Source organism: Dermacentor andersoni, chromosome 4 (genome assembly GCF_023375885.2).
Source record: "Dermacentor andersoni chromosome 4, qqDerAnde1_hic_scaffold, whole genome shotgun sequence".
Classification (NCBI taxonomy): Eukaryota; Metazoa; Arthropoda; class Arachnida; order Ixodida; family Ixodidae; genus Dermacentor; species Dermacentor andersoni.
The window spans coordinates 97,252,897-97,274,766 of NC_092817.1; the positions used below are offsets into that span (position 1 = coordinate 97,252,897).

Here is a 21,870-nt window from a genome sequence, read left to right on the forward strand (position 1 = left end):
GAAAACGGGGTTCCACACAAGAGCCACTTCTTCGTCTTCTCCTGCACGACATGTTTTATAACTATACTCATTGTCCTTGTGCTCACTCGTGCTTGGACCATTATTTTGGCCTGCAGTATACACAAATAGAAATAAAGAGTAAGGAGGAAGGCAGGGATGTTAGCCAGAAATGTGTCTGGTTGGCTACCCTACGCTGGAGGACGGAAAAGGGGAAATAGAAAGATAAGAGAGGAGGAGGAGGAGGAGGAGGAGGAGGAGGAGGAGGAGGAGGAGGAGGAGGCTCTGAGTTAACGCACGCGCGCCGAGGGCACCACTAAGTCAAAGGCGTTCGCACAGGCCATTTCCGCTCAAGAAACACAAAAGTGCCTTCACGGCTTTGTGGGCCGACCAGCGATAAAGACGGTGACCATGTAGTGCACATTCGTATGGGAATACGCAGGAGGCGATCGCAGAGCATATAGTGCTGCATGGGGACCTCCTGCCCGTAAAAGAATTCGGTATCGCATCTATAGCCGTTACTGTATACTGTCCATGCTCCCATCACAATATTTGTCAGCCGTCTTGCACTAAACACAGCCTTCTGAATTTCAAGGACTCAGCCTCCACATTACAAGCGCATAACTCTCATAAGTCACAAGCGACAGCGTCTGCTTGCTGGCACGTGGCTGAAGTATAGCTCCTTGTGCCTGGGTGTGCCTCAACCAAATTTTTGGAAATAAGACCCATTCATTCATTCATTCATTCATTCATTCATTCATTCATTCATTCATTCATTCGTTGATTAATTAATTCATTCATTCATTTAAGTGAAAGTAGCTACGAGGCCTTAATTGCTTATACATAGAATGCGTGAACTTCCAGCGTGTGACGTTGTGTCTTCAACGATGCGTAGCATAATAGCTCGCTCCAGATTGAGCAACCTCGTCCACATGCCAGTGGAAATTTCGCGCATTGTGTAAGCGGTGAGGGAGCGCAATGCCTCAGCGTTCATCACTCTTCTTCTTTACCGCTGTTCTGGCGAAGGCAAGCGGAACAACCCCCCACCAGCTGCAACGCCCCGTTCCTTCTTCCGCCGCGTGCATAATTTATGATTAACTTACCGTCATCGAATCTTCGCTTCGTTGCTCTGCGATGTTTTGCCTTCTTATTGTTTGCCGTGGCACCGCGGGCACCTCCCAACGCAATTATATTGCCCGACAACTGGTCTAACTACACAGTATATGTATATATATATACGCACAAGGGTTTCGCGATAATATGCAAATGCAGCAGCACTCTTCACACGCGCGTGCTCGCGCGCTTTAGCGCGAAAGTTTGCAATCAATTGAGTAGGCAACCTAGGTCCAAGCTTTTACTTCGCTTTCGTCCGCGAAGGCCGCTCATGTAGAGGCCAACTTTCCTGGCTTGCTTTCTTGGAAGCGCGCGCGAGCACTCTACCGGTAAGTGGGCCAACTTGCCGTTCCATTAGCCAGACGCGCCATTTGTTGCCGCCTCGCTGCCATTTTTTTTACCCCTCTGCTTAAGTTCGGTCAAAGGCAAACAGCACGCCCGAGCAATCTCGGAGGTCGGTAGGTAGGTTGGGTCGCGCGTGTGTGGAGGCTCTTGGCCGGCTGTATATAGGCAGCCATCTTTCTTCTCTCTTTTGCCCCCGCTCACCTACAGGGTTTACTGCCGTTCGCTCCTGGCCGCCACATCACGCTTCAGTAGAGGGTAATGGGATTTTGCTTCATTTGGGGAACCGTGCTTGTACCTAGACGAAGCCCGCGAGCGGCGACTGGCGAACGCGAGCTCATCACGGAATGCTCTTTTTGTTTTTCTTTCGTTATTTCTCTCGCTCTCAGCGCTCGTTAAGTCGTGGTCCCCTCATTCACTCTCAAGATAAGAGAAAAGATGGCGCCGTTTATACATCGCGCAATGGAACGCGGTATTACGAAGCTAGGTGGTAGTACACGGAGTCAACGCAATATTACTGAGCGAGGCATGGGAAGCTTATAGTGCACGCGTCAGGTGAGCCGCTTTACGGTCGCAGCATAAATACGGTGTGCGGACACGCTATGCTATAGAGACAGCTTATCGAAGGATACAGCTCCGAACTGTTATCAAAACTTGCTTATTTGATGCCTTGCATAGATTCTACACGGGATGGGTACCGGTTCTTGAATATATGTACATGAGCAACGGGAATGCCCGAAACTCCTTTGCGATTGAAGTCGCTTGTTCCCACTTTGAACATCATACTGGCAGGTTCCCATATTCTCTTAGCATGCTCTCATTGTACATATTCGACGGAGATAAAACTAGTGGAATACACTTACACAATTTTTTCTTTTTAGGCTTGTAGCGCCAGGCTGCAGCCACATGCTGTCTGAATATGTTGTCACATGGTTACTATCGGTTTTGTTGCTTGGTTTTTTGTAATCTCTTGGTGTCACATGGTTTGCCGAGTGTATAAGTAGCCTTCTGTGTCGCGAAATAAACCGTCAGTTGGAAGTTAGCGCTCACTATGTTTTCCGTTCCCTCTCATTACCCCTACCTCCTTCCTTTTTTGCTCTTTCTGAGCTGCGCTACAAGCCTAAAAAAGTCATGACATACCAACTCGCCCCAACTACCACGCTTTTTACACTTACACAGTGCACAACCTCCGTATAGCACTTAACCTGAGTATGCCTTAAGCGTTTTTTCGTTTCTACATGTAAAACGTGCATGAGATTTCCTGTCAGGGTGCCTTGAAACTGGCCATAGCTTAATGCAGAGTCCTTCCAAATTCTTTTATGTTTGCTCCTGACACAGCGTTTGTTAGAATTAAGTCGCTGACATGTGTCTTGATACTTCGCGTTAAGTCTGACGGCGGTTGCATGTCTTCTAGAGGGTTGCGCGCAAACTCTTAAAAATGAAGTTCCGTACGAGACAAGGGATTCGCTGGTGCTCCCTTCGCTCTTACACTGTAGCTCTCTAACAAATCTCTCCCTCTATATCTTCGTCAGGCACATAAACGGGTGAACCAGCGGCGTTGTCAGTTGAGCAGGCTAAGGTGTTCTTCCGCTAAGCAGTAGGTAGGGAGTTTGAATCCGCCAGTGTCATACTGTCAGCTTTTCGATTGGAAGGAATTCAAGAACACGCTCCCATAATGAAACTTCAGAACAGTTTACATGAAGCCCCGTGATGAAGAGTAATATCGACGCACCCGCTTTCAACCTCCTACCCGACATTTCTGGTCATCTCACGTATGCATGTAGCTTTTCCCGTCAAAACCAACCAACCCATTAGAGTAAGTGACAGATATAATGTCGGTTAAGATGCCTCTGAGAGACCTAGCATATTCTGGAAAGAGAGAGAGAAACCGAAAGAATACCGTCGATTTCTTGCTTACTGACATCTAGCTACGGTAGCGAAAATCTCTTTGCAAGCACACTGTATGCTAGCCAAATTCATTCATTTTGTTGCATTGTCTTGTCGCTTACACATCACTGTCAGAGTAGCAGACGATGCGTGGCGACCACGCGTCGTCTGCGACGGTGGGGGACATTATGAATGACTGACCTTTTAATGAAAGGGCTGGCACTTTGGCCTATATTGGGGGCCTAAGGAAATTCAGGTATCACATGTGAGGGATAGTGAGAGATAAACAGACGTTGGTGGTCAGTCTGCAGGGCCATCAAAGGGTAACCAGGGCCGCTATCTTGAACGCGTTCGAAGAGCCGACGTTAGCTTTCCCCTCGCGCGATTGGTCGAGATTGGCCTAGGCCTAGGCCGCGTCGGCTTTTCGAAAGCGTGCAAGATAGCTGCCCAGCAGGCCAGACTCGTCGGCGAAAGCCAGAAGCGACTGGTCGGATCCAGGCCTCGTATAGTACGGTATCGTCGTCACGTTTGAGTGTTCGTAGCGGGTCTGTAAGCTAGCAGCGGCCGTGAAGCAGCTCAGACGAAATGCGTTCCGTTGCAAAGGGGACTCACGCAATATTTTACTTGCGATAGCAGGCACTCATAGTGTTTACGCTGGTTCATTTCATCATTTTTCTGGGTACTTTTTGGGGTACCAGATTATGCTCAACTAACACGCCCAGCTATCCAATCTAAAGCTAGAGGCTTTCTCAAGGCGGCGTAACGTCAGCGCCTTGCTGTTCGCCAACACGGGCCTGAAGCGATGATTGGTAATCAAGAGCGCAGACGTCAACGGCACCACGTGCAAAAGAAACATGGCGCCGCGTTCTACAGGTCGATCACTTTCGGGCATGTTGCTGTTAGAATGTTTAAGTGTTTACAAAGGACATTTATGAAGGCAATGTTTATGCCGTGTGGGTTTGACATCACTTAAATCGCATTTCAACGGTCACCTGTTTTACCTGTTCCTCGTGTGCCTACGTAGCCCGCTCTGTCAAAGGCATATATATATATATATATATATATATATATATATATATATATATATATATATATATATATATATATATATATATATATATATATATATATATACCAAAAGAACGATACCGTAGAACCGTAGAAAGCTACGAATTTCACAGCTCCAAACCCGCCGTGGTTGCTCAGTGGCTAGGGTGTTGGGCTGCTGAGCATGAGGTCGCGGGATCGAATCCCGGCCACGGCGGCCGCATTTCGATGGGGGCGAAATGCGAAAACGCCCGTGTACTTAGATTTAGGTGCACGTTAAAGAACCCCAGGTGGTCGAAATTTCCGGAGTCCTCCACTACGGCGTGCCTGATAATCAGAAAGTGGTTTTGGCACGTAAAACCCCACAATATATATATATATATATATATATATATATATATATATATATATATATATATATATATATATATATATATATATGTTTCACACCTCCTATAGTAATGTGTGTGGGCTTTACTGTCAGCCAGCACTTGTACACATCGGTTCACACGCACAACTAAGTGTACAGCTTTGCGCGAGCAAGCAAAGCAAACGTGGACTTGTAGGTACGCCTACCCATGCACCGCACACGCGCAAGTGCTAACTCTCTAGAAGTCGTGGCCGGAAGCACCGCTCCCGAAACTGCAGCCGCGAATCGTATCACCCTCCGTGGCCCACTGTTCTTTTTTTTTCTTTTTTTTTTCTCTCTTCCCTGTTTCTTTCCCCACCTCTTCGCGGAGCTGACTGCGACGTTGCGAGTGTGTGTCTCTGTTTACGCATCGCAGGATCCTGTTCCCGTCCTGGCCAGCGACACGTTTGTGGCGTGACAGCGGACGACGCTCCAGTTTCGACCCGCGGCCCTCTCGCCTCGCACGCCGGGAACAAATCAGGTATTCATGAGGCGCCGGCCGTTCACCATACGGCCCCGCACTGAACGCCCGCCGAGCCATCTCTATAGCGCGATTTCTCTTTTCTTTTCTTCCGACGTCTCTCCGAGCATCTTCTCGGCTCGTCTCATCTGCGCCGCCGGCGATGCTTCTTTTCCTCTGCGCTCAAACAAAACGCGTCGTACTACACGAGCTTCCGCCACAAAAGACGCGCTGCCACTCTGCCCGCGCGCCCGCGCGCGAATCCTTCCTTCGCCAACTGTGCGGCGTGCCACCCTCAAAGCCGCTTGTGCGGGCCGTTCGCCTCGCGTTTGCTTCCCTAAACAAACAACGGCGACCCCAACCGGAGCCCGCCCGCCAGTACGACGCACAAGCGTATGCGATTGCAGTATAGAGACATCATTCAGGCAGTCCCGAATGGCGTGTTTGTGGTAGTGGAACAGGAAAAGCGATCTATCTGTCTGTTTTCTTGGCATCCTTGGCTGCGCGAGCGGAAAGGGAAATAGCGGAACCCAGAAGCGCGCCTAATCGTACATGCTTTGGCTCTCGCCGGGCTTCATCCCGCTGCCAATTTTTTTTTTTCTCTCTCTCCTCGAAGCAGCGCTGACTCTGTACTCACGTACGGCGTCTTCCGCACCACTTTGTTTTATTTTTTTTTACCGCACCTGCTATGCGCGTCGGAAGTCGCAACAGAGAAAGAGTCGACTACACCAAAGGCACACAGCTTATGTCCTGAAAAAAATAAAGGCGAGCCTCAAATCATAACGTCATGATAAACGAGGCTAAAAGAAAAGAACTACAGAAGTGATCCACGCGTGAAAACACAAATGTCACAAGTAGTAATTACTTTAAAAAAATAAAGTGAAAAAAGTAAAGAGTAGAAGAGTAACATGTAGGCATACAGTAAGCAATCACCATAGGTGCGCACATAGTAATCATGGTCACGACGTGCAAGACAAACAGAAGACGATCGATACAAAACATGGCCAGCCTAAGAAGCAACGGTCGATGTCCCCGGCGATTTTATAATTTGCTATGCTAACGAAGCTTCGGCGTTCGATGTATAGCAAAGGAGGCCACCTATATTTCTTTTTCGACATTTCTGTCCCTTCGCCGGCGTTTTTGTTTGCACTTCACTTCCGGACGACTATACTGAACGCCGCACCTGACTCGCCGAGCTCGCGTATCAGCGTTATTCGTGCGCGCTTGGGGCGGGTGGATGAAGCGACACCTCAGAAAAAAAAAGGAAGATAACGACAGCCGTATTGACAGCGCGCCCGCAACACTCGCTTTCAGCCTCCGATGCCCCCCGTCGGGAGACCCGCACTTCACCACAACTCATAGCAGTCGCTCGCATGCGCTAAGCGCGTAATCGGCGGTTTTTGTGCGAAGCCCGGAAGCGTGCCCGGATGGCATCTGTATTCACGCGGCTGTTTGACCCCTGCGGCGACGGCAGCGACGCTGTGTTGTGCGGCCACGACACGTTCCACGCTGCGTCGTTCAATACGACGACGGCACACGCGGGCCTTTCGGAGCCAGAATAACCTCGAAACGAACGATGGCTGCACGCGAAGCGATGGAGGCATGGTTTTTTGTTGCTGCCTTTTGCGCACGGGGGATGTAGAACGGAAAGCGTTATATCTGGCAACGAATTCTTTCATTATTGTGTCCTCTGAACGCGCGTTAATCTTTGGCTAGCTGCTGCAGGAACTTCGCGCGAAACGGCTTTGCCGGTACTGACGTTGCAGCTGGCATCATTCAAAGGCTGGTTGCCCTTGCGAAATGTTTAACCTAAACAGGGAGGTGTGAAACGTGAATTGTAGGAAAGCGATATTTTTTTTCCCGCTTGCTCACAGGTAACTACTGTCCTCCGTACGCATTTAAGTCGGGAAAAAAAGTTCGAAGAATAACAGGAGGCCGCGGCAACTGCTCTTTCAAAGAAATTGGCCATTAACGTAGCCTTTATTTTATTCATGGTAACTTTGCGCCGGCAGATAGTGGGCACTTGACATACCCTTCGCCGCCTGGTGTACCCATCGAGCCATTGGCAATGCGCCAACGTTATATGTAAGCTCCGAGAAAATTTTCTTCCAGACGATCTAATCTGCCTTTTCTTACCAGTTAACTGCCTCTCTCTAATTCCATATGCATTGGGCATCTTACTGCGTGCGTAATCGCGCTTCTTTGTTTGTATCCTGCCACAGATGAGCAGCGCAACTTACACGATCAAGAACCAAGTGTGTGTGTGTGTATATATATATATATATATATATATATATATATATATATATATATATATATATATATATAGTTCAATGAAACTTTGATTTCAAACATTATTGAATTGCTCAAGTAAACAAGAAGTTCAGTTCTCGAATGCATCTGTGCCGTTTCTCTGCAAGGCGGCCAAAATCAGTCTTCGCACTCTGTACAGACTACCTAGTTTCCCTGATTCCGCGCCGGCTCACACTAGACACATTTGGGGGAACGCCGCGCAAAGAAAGCTCCTGCATTTTCGTGGATTCGCCTCCAACGGCGACCCATACTTCATACGGACCCTCTGACGGCTGTAAAACTCGCTTTCTCAGCAGATATAGTGCGGCCAGCCCAATCTGCACAATAGCGGCGTGCACAATGGCCTAACTCGAAGTGTACTTCCCGCTCTCTGGGGACACTCAAGGAAAGAGCCCGCGGAATCGTATAGCTCAATAAAAACCCAGCGCTTGCGAAACTTGCGGCTGCATGCGATGCGTGGAGTGTGGACAATTCGAAACCGAGCCTTCTCATGACGCAATGCCGCTGAAAAAACAACGGCGCGTGGGCGCATCACGCCGACGTACGAAAACTAAAAGGACAACACATCGTGAGACGGCGGAGAGAGGGCTCTCTCTCTCTCTCTCTCTCTCTCTCTCCTAAATTTTCCCTGACACCAGCGCAAACACGGAGGGAGATCGGGAAACGGGCGTGACACGTGGCTGACGCGCCATATCTTTAGACCGGACACCAGGGTGTCCGGTCTCGTTGAAGACAACCGCTCACATCACCTTCGCGGAATGATGGGCTAAACTATACGCTCGCATAAGTACTGCGCGCCTAGGGACATCGTTTCGACGAACTTGCGTGCAGCGCTTTGCAGCTGAGATGACGACCTTCCCTCGTTTCTTTACGCCATAAATTTTACCACACAATTTACTGTGCAGGGAACTCTCGCGCTAGATTAGGAGAGCTGCAAACGTGTCGGTTTAGACAGCACAGGTATGCCTGGTACTAATTATATTAGCCTAAACTGCGTCCTACTGGCTTCAAATGGCTTTTGGCAAATGGCATTTGCAAACAAAGTTTTGCCTGACAAACGCAATAAGTTCCACTTAATATGCGTGTGCGCAGAGATTTATTGACTTTGTTTTTTACGAAACTATGATTGCAACAGATATTTCGAAAATGTAAAGCGTAACAAATAACGCCACAAGAACGTTTGAGGTCACAAGCACTGGTATTAGACAAATCCACATATCACTTATCATTCCTGAGGCACCTAAGCGATCGCAGCGTCGGAGTTCGCTCCCCCAATTTTTGCACGAAACTCATTGATTCAACTGCCGTGGTGGCTCAGGGGCTACGGCGTCGCGCTGCTAAGCACGGGGTCGTAAGTTCGGTTCCCGCCAGCGGTGGCCTCATTTACGAGATAGCGGCGAAATGCAAACAGGTCTCGTGCTCCTAGATTTAGGTGCACGTTGGAGACCGCCAGGGGGTCAAAATTATTCCGAAGTCCCTCACTACTGCGTGCCTCGTAATCAGATTGTGGTTTTGCCACGTAAAACACCAGAGATTTACTTACTCAATGCTTCGCTGCATTGAAGGCTCGTGCCTGTTCGATTTATCTCTGAGGCACCAATCTACTTTTGGCGTTCAGTGAAAATGCACACAATTTTAAAATGACTCATTCCCATCAACGTCCTTTCTTTTTATGCATAAACAAAAGTAGACACCGCTACAGTGAAATCGAGACTAGAGGCTTCGAATTTAAAGGCGTTTCCGTCTCTGCTCGCCCTGGACAGGCCTTTAAATGTTGGTTTAATACCACTGCACAGAACTCGAGGACAGTAAGTTTAGGTGTCACGTTTCTGGTACTTTTCAGTCGTAGCTTATGTGAAAGACGAGATCGTGCTGCATAGGATCGTTCCTCCTCCATATCTGTTGTTTCTCTTCCTTTCTTCTTCCTTCTTTTTCTCTCTCTCTCTCTTACACTTGCTACGAACGCGTGGAAGCCACGTTGTCGCTTCAAGTTCTTGAATCCACAAGTTTCGTTTCGCAGCGCTTACCCCAGGCGCTCTTTTTCTCCTTTGTCATTCTTTTTTTTTTTTTGTGCTGAGGAAAGGAGGTTTCTTTTTTCACTGCACTCTTCTTGTGACGACAAGAAATCTCAACTTTTACACTTTTTCTCTCGCCCAATCATTTCTTTCTCCTTTATTTTCTTTAGTGTCGCATTTTTTTACTGTTTTCAGCAATAATTGTTTATTATCAATCTAGTGATGATGATTATTATAATACTTTTGTGATGCCCAGTTGAACAATTTTGCAGGAAAGTTGCCCTGTGCATGTAATTGTGATTGAAAACAAGTCACGATATTAGTACAATTGCCAGACAATTAAAACAGTTAGCTTGATGCGGAGCAGAACTGTTCTACTATAGACGACGTGCATTGCATTCAAGGCATTGTCTTGATTCCAAGACGATACTTATGACGCACAACTGCTATCGAAGGCGTGACTAAATTGAACTCGTTCTTCTACTCATGTCGTTCAATAACACTGGCTGTATATCGCGCACATTTAGCTGTATTGTCCACATTCAGCTTAATAAGGTACCACAGGGGACAACAGTACTGGCACCAAAAAATGTTGATTCCTTTGACGTAGCAAGTAGTATAACTCTATACGTATGAAACACCTATAATTAATTAGTATCAGAGTCCTTAGTAGTGAAGGACTCTGTTAGTATTGTGCTCCTCTGGCACCCGTTCTGCCACTAAGCTGAGGCTAAATGGGTTCTCAAACCAAGTAAGACAAAAATTGCCACAATACTAGCATTTAGTGAAAGTTCACTGCAGTACAAGGCTATACAGAAGACGTTGAAGTATAACTCACAAGCAATGCACCGGCATGCCATATACTGATGTAACATTTCTTTCCAACAGTGTAGTGGCGTAACAATGAATGTTGCTAAGGGTTATTCGGCATTCCCTTACATTGTAAACATATTTACACCCTTAAGGTTTCGTAAGGGTGCAAATTGATGCATAACTCACCTCTTTACACCGCTGCAGGTGTACAGGTGTGTGTTATAGACAGAAGGCCATCATAATGGTGTAAATCAGTTTACAGCATATGTAGCTTGATTTTGCAGGTAAGAACCTCTATGTCCGCAGTTGAGCAAGAGCACATGAGTTTCCTCGTATGATTACCAGTTGGCCACGCAGCAGGACGTTTGGAAAGATTGTGCAATTCGAATCGTTTATTACAAGCTTAGGAAGAGGAGGAAACAAAGAGAGAAGGCAGGGATGTTAACAAGAAATGCGCCTGGTTGGCTACCCTACTCTGGGGGACGGGAAAGAGGGAATAGATACATAAGATAGAGAGATAAAGGGGAGGGGGAGGAAAGCCGTGGTGAGCTCGCGCACGCACGCAGAGGGTCTGAGCTAGTCAAAGACTTTGACATAGTCGCCCTCAAGAAAGACAAAAGTGCCTTGATAGCTTTGTGGGCTGACGAGCGATGGAGACGGTCTTCAATTAGCACCTGTACAGACAACGGCCGATTCTCCAGTCGTCGCAATGCGATAGGTAATGTTTGTCTTTCCGACTGAAATCGATGACAGTGGCGCAATAAATGTGACATGTTCTCTTCCGCGCCGCAGACGTCGCATGCAACACTGTCAGTCATTCCAATCAAAGTAGTGTACGCCTTCGTGAAAGCCACTTCCAACCACAGCTGGTATAGAAGCGATGCCCCAGGTCGGTGAAGCCCGGGTGGAGGTGAGAGTTGTAGCGAAGAGTTCAATTCATACAATCTGGTGCGCCTTATATATGGAGTGTTCCACTCTGTTAAAGATAGCTTGCGTGCCAGGTGACGAAGCTGCCTTCTGCAAGCTTAAGTTCCTGTATACCAGTTGGCGAAGTCGAGCCTTCGTAAGCGTGTGCAAGTTGGGCTTAGTATACTTCACCGGAGTGCCCGGCAGAGGTTCGATTAGGGTGCTAGATTATATTACCTCCAAAACAATTGCGTACAGGGCAACTGGGCAATAGGTACACGGCATGGCTGCGGAACGCTGCTGATGATCGCAGTACTTAGTAGTGCGGTTAAAAATGGGATTGGTGGGACGGGGTGGAAGCGATGAAGCGTATACCACCCGCAAGAACAAGCACGTGACTTTATCTTGCAGGCACATCGCCAGCATATTACAGAAAACAACCTCGTGATTTTCTGTACATTTGCACCGCTATAGAGCGCGTATAAGCAGCGTTCTCTGATAAAAGCACAATGCAAACACATCTCCGGAGACATGTCGATCATTGCTCAACTTACACAAATGTCTTTTTTTTTTCCCCCCGAACGAAACCAAACGCTATACTCGCGGTCAACCACTTCGTATAAAGTACTAACTTTGTGTTGCGTAACGTCCGATGCGGTGCTTCGCTGTAGCGAAGCAAGCTTTTTCGCCAATGTTCGCGAGGAGTGTATAATCAGAAATGCTAATTGGAGACGGAGCGTTGCTGACGTCACATCCGTTCATTTATCCAATCAACGCATGCGAGCACTGAAAGCAGCGAATCTGATACGGTCCCTGGCCTCGACTGGCATATGGAGTACGTGCATAACGTCCGTAAATGCCATTACATTTGATAGGCGGGCAATAACTATCCGTGGAATTACCGTGCATAGTCATTTATTTCCTCATCTCTGTTTCCTTATTTCTCCCTTTCTCTGCGCCGCCTGCACAAAACGACTGCCCTCATTCTGAACCCGCGCAAATGGGGAAAAGCGGCGCGGCGGCCGTCCGTTCCGATCAACCTTCTCATACTGCCTCTCCCCCACAGCCATAGCGCTATACGCGTCGCGAGCGCCAAAGGGGAGAGAGAGCCTCTCTCGGCCATTGACGTCATTTCCTATTGACGTCACCCGCCCGGGGACTCGTGACGTTAGGGGAGCAAATTTTCCGAAAACGCGCGCGCTCCCGCGCTGATCTCGTCGGTACTTCCCTTTACTCTCGCTCGGTCGTCTCGAGCGCTCGGCCTAGATCCGCGTCAGCGGCCCGGACGGAGCGCGACATTTCAGACGGGGGGAGGGGGGGGGTTCTTTATTTCCGTCATACCTTTATACGAAGCGAGGGCAAAGGAAATACAACGACAAAACTTACAAGAAGACACGGAAAAAACTGTTATATGCTGGACATTATGACTTGTTTAATGACAGAGAAAATTAGAACGAGATTACATTTTCGAGGCAGAGGGCAGACGAGAAAGATATTTGAACGCGAATATATACTCTTCGCGCCCGGAAGAGATGCCGGAAGAGAGGGATGCCGGAAAAGACCCGCTAGAAGGACGTTGCAGGGCAATGGGAAAATGTGGGAGATGAAAGGGGGCTACAAGGGGGGCCGGTGGACTACCGGCAGACCGGAAACGGAAACATTTGGCGATAAAAGTTACGGTAACTGAGCGAGAAGGTATACCAGCATGGTCGCCAATCTTTTAGAATGAGTAGAAAACGGCGATGTCGGTGAAGATAAGAAGTTACGAGTTGTAGGGGAATGTCGCCGCGGAGTTAGGAGGCGCAATGAATTGACAAACAGCGCGCGCGCCACTAGATAAGGCAGGGAAGAAGACACAGCGGGCGGCGGACGGCAAGCTCGACAAAACTTGATCGCGCTGATTTAGGAGAGCTACGACGAGGATGGTGCCGGACAGGGCCGAGGCGACGCGCAAGCGCACGGGAGAAGCAAAGGGAGAAGTCAGGGAAGCCTGGCGGGAAAGAGCGAAGGATCGCTGCGCAGAGGAGGGGAAAGGGGGGAACCAGAACCGGAGACGCGCTTTATCGCTGCGCGCTTCCGAAAATGCAGTTGCTCCTTTATCGCCACTCCACGAGGCTGAACGCGGGCGTGTGTCGCCGCGTTCTCAGGGGCAGCGCGAAGGGATGAAAGGGGGAGGCTGACGAGGAGGGAAAGAATTAATGCCCTTCGATAAGTGTTCGCGGGCCGCGGCGGCATAGCCGCGCATCGCAGCAGAACGGCGCCTGCGTAGCGAGCGCGACCAAACCTCCGTACGTACGTCGCCCACGTGCGGCCGCTTTCTCCCCGTCCCATCCTTTCCTAAACGAGTGGCTCTATAAGTATCCCGAGAATGGAGTCGGAGTTCTCTTTCTCAGTTGCTCCCCTTAATCGGCCAAAGGCCGCCTTTTCGCGGTGCCCAGAAAACAAGAACAAAAAAGTAGTGAGCAGAAAGTGAGAAGTGCAGCGCTTCCTTCCCTTTCCAGCCTCCTTTCCACGTATTCGTGTGCACTTGTTTTTGTTGTCACGAGAGATTTTTACTTGCTGTGTCTGCCTACCCCGCCCCCTCTCCTTTCAGATTCCGCGATTCCAGTTCGTCCTTTAGAAATGATATTTAGGGCTCCCGTGTCACGCTCCTCTTCTAACTACTACTGGCAACTGTGTTTATTGATCGCGGTGCCAGAATGTGTCGATTATTTTTTTATTGCTCGTGGCACCGTATACGGATAGTGAACGCAGTGGCGAGAACGAGTGAACTCCTGCTTCAGTTGGCGCTGTCACTTACCGGGGGGCTTGATCTACTAAGCTCTTTTTTTCTTTTTTTCATCCGCACTCAAAAGCGTCCATTTCATCTCGTTTATTTCTGCCTTTTCGTTGCAAAGCAAGAAAACGTTGCCCCCGCAACTGTCCGTGGCAGGTATTCGGGCATTTCCGGTCGTGGGGAATGCTCTGTTCGGAACAAGTTGAGCTTCTTGCTTGCTTCCGAGAAGCATTATCATATAAATCTGTGAGCCCCGCTTATAAATGGCCCTCCGATTGTGGAAAAGTGGGGGATGTAAACGGATGAGTTGGTTTGGCAAAGTTATCAGCTTTAGCGACTATTGCGCTTCGGAGGTTTATGAAGTAAATTTCTAGCTGGGCATTATTTTTTTTTATTGAAATGAAAATAAAAGCAGGAGATATAGTGACCCCATAATGGGGATTGCTACTCCTTTTCGTATAACAGAAACAACAATATATAAAATATATGTAGTAAGAAAACGAAAAGAAACCACGTCACAGCGCCAGAAATCCACAGCGCACAGTCCTATATATTATCCACGAATATATGGATATAACTGGCAAAGGCAAGTCACACCACTATGAGTTTGCAAACAAAGTCACAAACATACACAAGCGGCTGTGATATAAACTTTTAGCGGCGGCCCGAGAAAACACTTCTAAACGCTTCAGACTTCTGCTCGGAGAAATTAATATGTGAAAAATTTTGAAATCACTACACAGAGAAACGGTTAGGAATGCTCTACTGAGACAGTGCACTATATCCTCGGACAACTACTGCTTGGATGTTATAAGCCTTCTAAAATGTAATAACATTAGTGTATGTTTCAATATCAGCTGGCATCGTTGTGTTATTTATTTCTGCACAAGAACGTGGAACCATTGAAAACTGAATTTCTCGAAGGGATTCGCGTTTCCGTATGCACTGAGGGCGGTAGTTCAGGCATGTGCGGCCAGGATGTCAATTTCCTTACTGACGACTCACAGCAACTCGTCGCTGACCCAAGCAGGACGCGATTATGTGTTAATATAATAATAATAATAATAAGAATAATAATAATAATAATAATAATAATAATAATAATAATAGCAAAACAATAACAATAATAGTCTTAAAAGAGCCAAGAACAACCATAAGGCATTTCGTTTTCTCTCTCTCTCTCCTTGACTTGCTCCTTGGAATACGAATACATATTTCGATCTTAAGTTAGGACCAACAGCAAGACCTCCAAGGTTTGTAGCAAACATACCATAAAAGTAGGAATAGCTGATGGAAAGTCCTAATATCCCACTACCGATGCGCATACATAGGTATTGACCATAGGCTCAAGGACCGAGACACTTGTACGACCTGTGACGAAACGCTGTAATTAATTAAATGATTTATTGACCGATTAGTTGGTTGGCCATGTGGCTAATTAAGCAATCAATTAATTAATATAATTAGTTAATTGATTGGTTTGTTGGTTAATTGATTGATGCAGCAGTCGTGCGGATCTAGCATCAATCCCAACGTGGGAGTAGCCCGCTCTATGGGGCCTTGCGCCCCGTAGCTCGCAGGACCTTTCATTAAAGTTATTTCATCCATCCATGATTGATTGATTGATTGATTTATTTATTTATTTATTTATTTATTTATTTATTTATTTATTTATTGATATGCGAAAGCAAAACGCCATTTTCCACTTATTGGGATGTTTCAAACAACTGACAAACAGTTCTTGCATTCCTGCGTTGATAAATGCCCAACTTCGTTAATCGAACCTAAAGGTTCCCTAAAGATGGGAGGTGGCGGGTTCAAACACCTTATAGTGTACATTGTGAACCGACTACCGGTGAAACGGTGATTACGTACAGCTTTACTTGGCGTCTCATCGTGGAGAACACAATTAGCCGCATAGCGAACTAGCCATGGATGTGGTTGATAATTTGTGGAGGCTGTTCGACGCGGCGTCACTTTAACTCCGGCTGCAGAGTTCTACTTTAGTCTAGATTTGACCTGTTGCAGTGTTCTACTTTGGTCTTTAGATTTGTCCTGTTGCTCTCCTTTCCTCTTTCCTTTTCCTCCCCTCCTTCCTATCTTCCATTTCTGTGTTGCTGTCACCTCCCTTCAGAGGAGTAGGCAGGCGTTGTGCCCCTTCCGGTGGCAGTTGCCAGCCTGCTCCTCGCTTTCCCTTTCCTGATACCTGTGTATTATGTGTGTGTGTTCAAAACAAATAATAATAATAATAAAGATGCTTTCGTGTTTCTTACAGCGGCCTGTAATTACGCACGCCCTCGTTTGCATAAACAACAATCTTGGGCATAGGGAAGAATTAGGAAAGAAGAGAAAGGTTGGGTCGTCCTTAGCGGTTAATGAGGAAGGCGCATGCATCGTTAGCGTCATCAAGCAGTGCTTATCCTTAGGTAAACAGAAAACAGTGAAACTGCGATACCTACTATAAGTGTGTTTGATATATTTATGCCACTGTTCTTTTTAGCTGGTTCCTTCATGGCCTCTAAATACCATAGTGCCTGCAGTAAATGGAGAAAAAGGCAGCAACTGCCTATAGCAGCCCATACGCTTAATCTAATCGTGGTTCTGCACGCATATAGTTTTACACAGAAGATGCAGCCTACAAGAAGCGCAGGGTGTCGTTTTAGTTTAAACGAGCCACACTTGTAGCTTCGTGAGTACAGCTTTCTCCCCCTGCAGACGTCTAACTTCACCTACAATAAAAACGATGAAAGGCCCTAGGAGAAATTTAGATGCATAAATGGTTGTAGGCGTAGGGTGAGGGAGAAAGCTCTTCTTCGACACACGCCCGCCAGTCTCCAGAGCATTTCTTGGCCACTCATTCCTTTGTGTTGTCAAGCCATCAGCAAGCAGCTATTGGTTCAGACAGGGCATGCCCTTAGTCGAGTACCCAGGATGGGAAGCAAAATTAACACAGAGAAGGAACTGGTGAATCACCTGCGTGTTCTTCACACAAGAAACGAAAGCTTTCTTTGTCGCTACAGCGGGAGCTGTTACTTATTATTTCGACCCTCGATGTATCCACCTATAGGTCATCGTCGTCGCACGGTGATACTAAAGTGACATAAGTACAAAGCATTAGAGAGACAGAGGAAGGGAGGGAGGGTTTCGCGGTGTCGATTCAGAAAACTGCTCCACAAATATTATCATTGCTGCCAGACCGGAAACAACAATTTTCATTTCGGGGCACTTTAGGACTGTGCGAGTCTATGAATTTTGACGAAGAGAGATCACGTGCACTTATACAGGGAAGCGATGTAGCGTCTTAAAGCAGTGACGAAGAAAGTCTACAGGGAAAGCTAAGCAGACTGGTGTTAGGCTAGAAGGAGATAAAAACGATCTATAGGAAGGCAGGAAAGTAAACCAAAGTTAATACTGGTTTGCTGCTCTGTGCAAAGAAGCGGGAGTAAGAGAATAGATAAAAAGGAGCTAAAAATGACAGTGATGGCGAGACGGTGAAGTGGTAAGTAATCCGTGCGACAGATAGCATCGATCTTTCAGCTTTTTTTCTCTCGTCCGGTATTGCTTTTCGTTAAGTCACCGACACCAATACACAGTGCACGACACCTTAGCCTGCTAAGCAGTTGCTCCATGGTTTCGTTTTTCGACGCCGCTGCTACATTTTGCAGAGGCGTTTATGAGGCAAGTATACTAAGGTAAGTGTCAGTGCATAGATTATAAAAGAAAACGGCGACCCTGATTCTCGTGGCATCAGCATCTCAAACGCGCTGCTGAATAATCCTGTCCTAGCTTATCATATTTATTTTACTGGGGCAAGCAAAGCGCTGCTACGTTTTCCTGATTTTGCCTGGAGTGTATCGCAAGATCTTGGGGAAATTGAGCGATGTTGCTGCGAATGCACGCGTATAGGTGCACGATGATGTCGAAAGGTCCATAAAGCTGCTTCATCCATTCGATTCAGCGCTCATAATGGACGACCGATACAGAGGCACTCCCAGTTGCGCAATTTTCTTGTTCTTTTATTTTTTATAGATCGTATTAGCCGTTAGAAGCCTTCAAAAGGAGATAGAAGTCACTTTGGCGTTGATTGAGCCAAAAATCTACTGGCGTGGACGTGAATGAACGTTAACTTTCAGAGACGTGGATCTTGCGACAGACCGCAGTGTCCATTAGCCCGGCAGAGAGGAAGTCTGTACGTGGAAGGGATAATGCCACGATTCAATATCAGTTGAACATTCGTTTAATGGCTTAGTGTGCGCCCTTTCTCGGGGGTCTGTGTGCGTTTGGTGGCAATTCTCCCAACGAATTTTTCCAGAACTCAGCGCTTCAAAATCCCATCTATATCGAACGCAAGGGTTGCGACAAGGATGCCGGCCACAGCGACAGTCGTAAAAACAAGTTACGACAACGAGGAACGACGTCGATGCAACAGCAAAGACATACTATATATATATATATATATATATATATATTTTTTTTTTTACACAAAACGTTACCTAGAGTTTTTCATACTGTTGCAGTTGAATATGTTTTCATTTCGGCCACTAACTGTCATCCTCGCGATAATGACAATTTGTGCTCTCGACGATATGCATGCTGCCATCAGTGTATCGCCTGGTCTTTTATGTACAGATGGGTTTCCTGGCGTTGCTGTGCGGCAATGCGACACATGAAGGTTCTGCTAAATTTTCGTTTGCCAGCCAGTCCCTGGGCTAGCATGTTAAATAAAGTGGTGTGCCACAATAAATTCTCTCCTATCTTTCAGTGTGCAAACACCGCAGTGTAGTATATATGGGGCCCGTGACGTACCTTCGGGCACGTGCTAACCATTCTAAATTCAATCAATAGCAAAACCTGTTCATAAATATTTTAAACCGACTTACTCAGTATATGCTAACGACACTGACGTTATAAGTTGGTACGCTGCTGCCGTAATTCATAGACCTGAAACATGTACAAAATCCCTAAAGAGAGAGAGAAAAGAATGCAGAGAAAGGCAGGGAGGTTAACCAGAGGTAGTTCTGGTTGGCTACCCTGCACGGGGGGAAGGGTTAAGGGGAAGAAAAAGAGAAAGAGAGTGGAAGGAGGAGACCGAGAAAAAGAGAGACGAGCACGAACAAAGCGCGTACGCTATAGAGTGGTAGGGGCTGGCGTCCTTAAGACAGAGAGAGAGAGAGAGAAACAAAAGGGGAGCAAAGACAGGGAGGCTAGCAAGTGTAAGTACCGGCTGGCTACCCTGTACTGGGGAAAGGGCTAAAGGGAATAAAAGAAGAAAGAAGAGAAAAAGAAGAAACAGAAAAATTTTCACAGTAACGCGATGCTACGCGCGACAACATTCAAAGGCGGTCGCACAATTCGCATGCTCTTAAAAACTTCAGCAAAGCCTTTAAGGCCTTGAGTGCCGAAGCCCGTCTGGACGAGCGTCCTGGAACTTTTTCTTCTGTGAAGGGGCGATAGTCTAGTTTTTCGAGCGCGGTCACGAGCACTTCTCTTTAAGGCTTTAAGAACGCCGCTTCTCACGGCGTTCTTAAAGTCTATCGTGAAGCCCCGTAGACCGCAGGAACAAAATCCCTAAATACCTGCATGCCTTATAGGCAACCAGAGGTGAAGCTTCGCGTGCCAACAGCGTCGTCGTAACACACAGCCTTGCGGGTGGAAGAAGAAAACTGCTTTTTTTAGTATGACATGCTTTGACTTCGCGACCGCAAATTCACCGCTCATCTCGGCGGGCGTGTGTACAGTGTGTGACATGAGTTGGCACCAGCGTGGCATAACTTATTATTATTATTATTATTATTATTATTATTATTATTATTATTATTATTATTATTACTTGGCTTGAAAACGTATATACACTTGACAGGAAAGAAAGGAAGAGCAAGTTGACAGGTGTCAAAGAATAAAGCAGAACAAGCACATTGCTAGTCTCGCACAGTAGGGCCAGTCACTGAAGGTCACGCTACTAAAGAATGTTAGAATAAAAGAAACGGTGTTTGAGGTCTTGTTGTATGAAAAAAAAACAGACATACGCTACAAACGCGAACTCAAATTAGTTACTTTTCTAGAAAAGGAAGGAGCTCGCGACTAGCGCGATCGACAGAGCTTGGCCAGACGCGCCGGGTGTTATCAACCGTTGATACGGGCACGCGTCGGTCATCGATCACGATATCACACCATTTTTGTGGATCCCCATCGGACGGTGTCAGTATGTTTTAGCGGGACACTCAAACTGCCCTAGCGCCTCCTGGCCAGTGCTGGTTCCACTGGCAGCACTACTCCAAGATTCTAGTCCATTGTGAAACTCAAGTGGCGACGCGCGACGCAAGTTCAGCGAGTACTTCAGTGTTCCCGTGGACGACTCTTAACATCGTGATATTGTGAGCTCGAGCGCTGTATGTGTAGTAGTTCAGAGTACTTCAAAATCATGCGCCAAAACAAGAGATGCGGTAGAACGGAAAGCGGGGGAAAAAAATACGGGGTTTTACTTACCAAAATCACGATCTCATCATGAGGCACGACGTGGTGACGGACTTCGGAAATTTGGACCACCTGGGGTTCTTCAACGTGCATTTAATATAAGTACACGAGTGTTTTCGCACTTTACCCCCATCTAAATGCGGCCGCCGTGGCCGGGATTCGATCCCGCCACCTCGTGCTTAGCAGCCCAACACCATAGCCACTAAGCAACAACGGCGGATGGGAAAGCGTGAAGCACAACCAAATCATTCGTGTCCCCGCGTTTTGTGAATATGTAAATTTGCGAACCGCAATGCCATTAAGAGGTACATCTGAATGCCAAGCGCTGAATCATCACAGTTTCCCGCGCAGAGTTATCTACGGATCGTGAAACAACCACAGCATTAAAACGATGATATCCCACTATAGCAGAACTTCTCCCTCCCTCCCTCCCTCCCTCCCTCCCTCTCTCTCTCTCTCTCTTCGCTTACTGAACAAGCTGAGAACAGGGGCATGTTTCACCAACCTCCTTTGCGCAACACTTCTTCGCTCTGGTTTGTGGGCGTATATTGACGGTTTGATTAATTCCAGCCAGCCATAACGGGTGCGTGAGAATTGCGTGAGAAGTGAGGCAAACAGTGAAAAGACACCTTACGTTTGCACTACTGTTGGCGCTTGATGATTTTCTTTCCTTCCAACTGAGCACTTGCGCCAGAGAAACCGTGAACGACGTGGGCGCATCAGTTCGCAACAGCTGCGCAAAGGCCGAGGTTTGCTTACTCCCACGCATTTTTTTTTCCCACCCTATTATTGGAGGCGGTAAATGTATCGATCCTCACCATCATTTTTATCGAATAGTGCGTTCCCGGAGCTGATTAGATGCGCCATTGTTGCAGTAATCATGCACGCATAAACTATCAACTGCTGGGAGGTTTCAATTTTAACAGGCAGCACAAGACACCTTCACATATGTTCCCAGCACGCTCATCCACGTAAAAAAAAAGGAATGGGCGGTTTGCTTTATAACGTTGCGCAGTTAATCCAGTGCAGACCTTTTGAAAACGAAACGTCTTTATATTAGGGAATTGATAAGGTGCGGCGTACGAAGCAATAAGCCCTCTCAAAGCATCTCTCACTTCTTGCATCTCTCAACTAAGCAGTTGCCTGATAGTAAAATGTCCCTAACGCTAATTTCTTAGTGCAAAAACAAGGCTCGCGTTAACAACAGAAGTTAAACAGGGTGACAAGGCCGAAATCGAAACTTACAAAAACGGGCATACGATGGGGGCACAAGAGCTAAAATTAGCATAATGGAAACTAAGAAGCAAATGTCTTACGA

At 47.1% G+C, this 21,870-nt stretch overlaps 1 protein-coding gene across 4 annotated transcripts in view; it reads left to right on the top strand.

Annotated features, from left to right (window-relative positions):
• Octalpha2R (alpha2-adrenergic-like octopamine receptor) overlaps window positions 1-21,870 on the top strand; it is a 743,760-nt gene that overhangs the window by 597,687 nt on the left and 124,203 nt on the right. For 3 of the 4 annotated variants that reach the window (XM_055074062.2, XM_050183531.3, XM_050183529.3), the window contains one exon: window positions 5,172-5,276. The gene's annotated coding sequence lies outside the window, so the exon portion shown is untranslated. Of the gene's footprint in view, window positions 1-4,843; window positions 5,277-21,870 lie in introns of those variants that run through there. The other variant, XM_072287891.1, reaches the window with a different exon arrangement.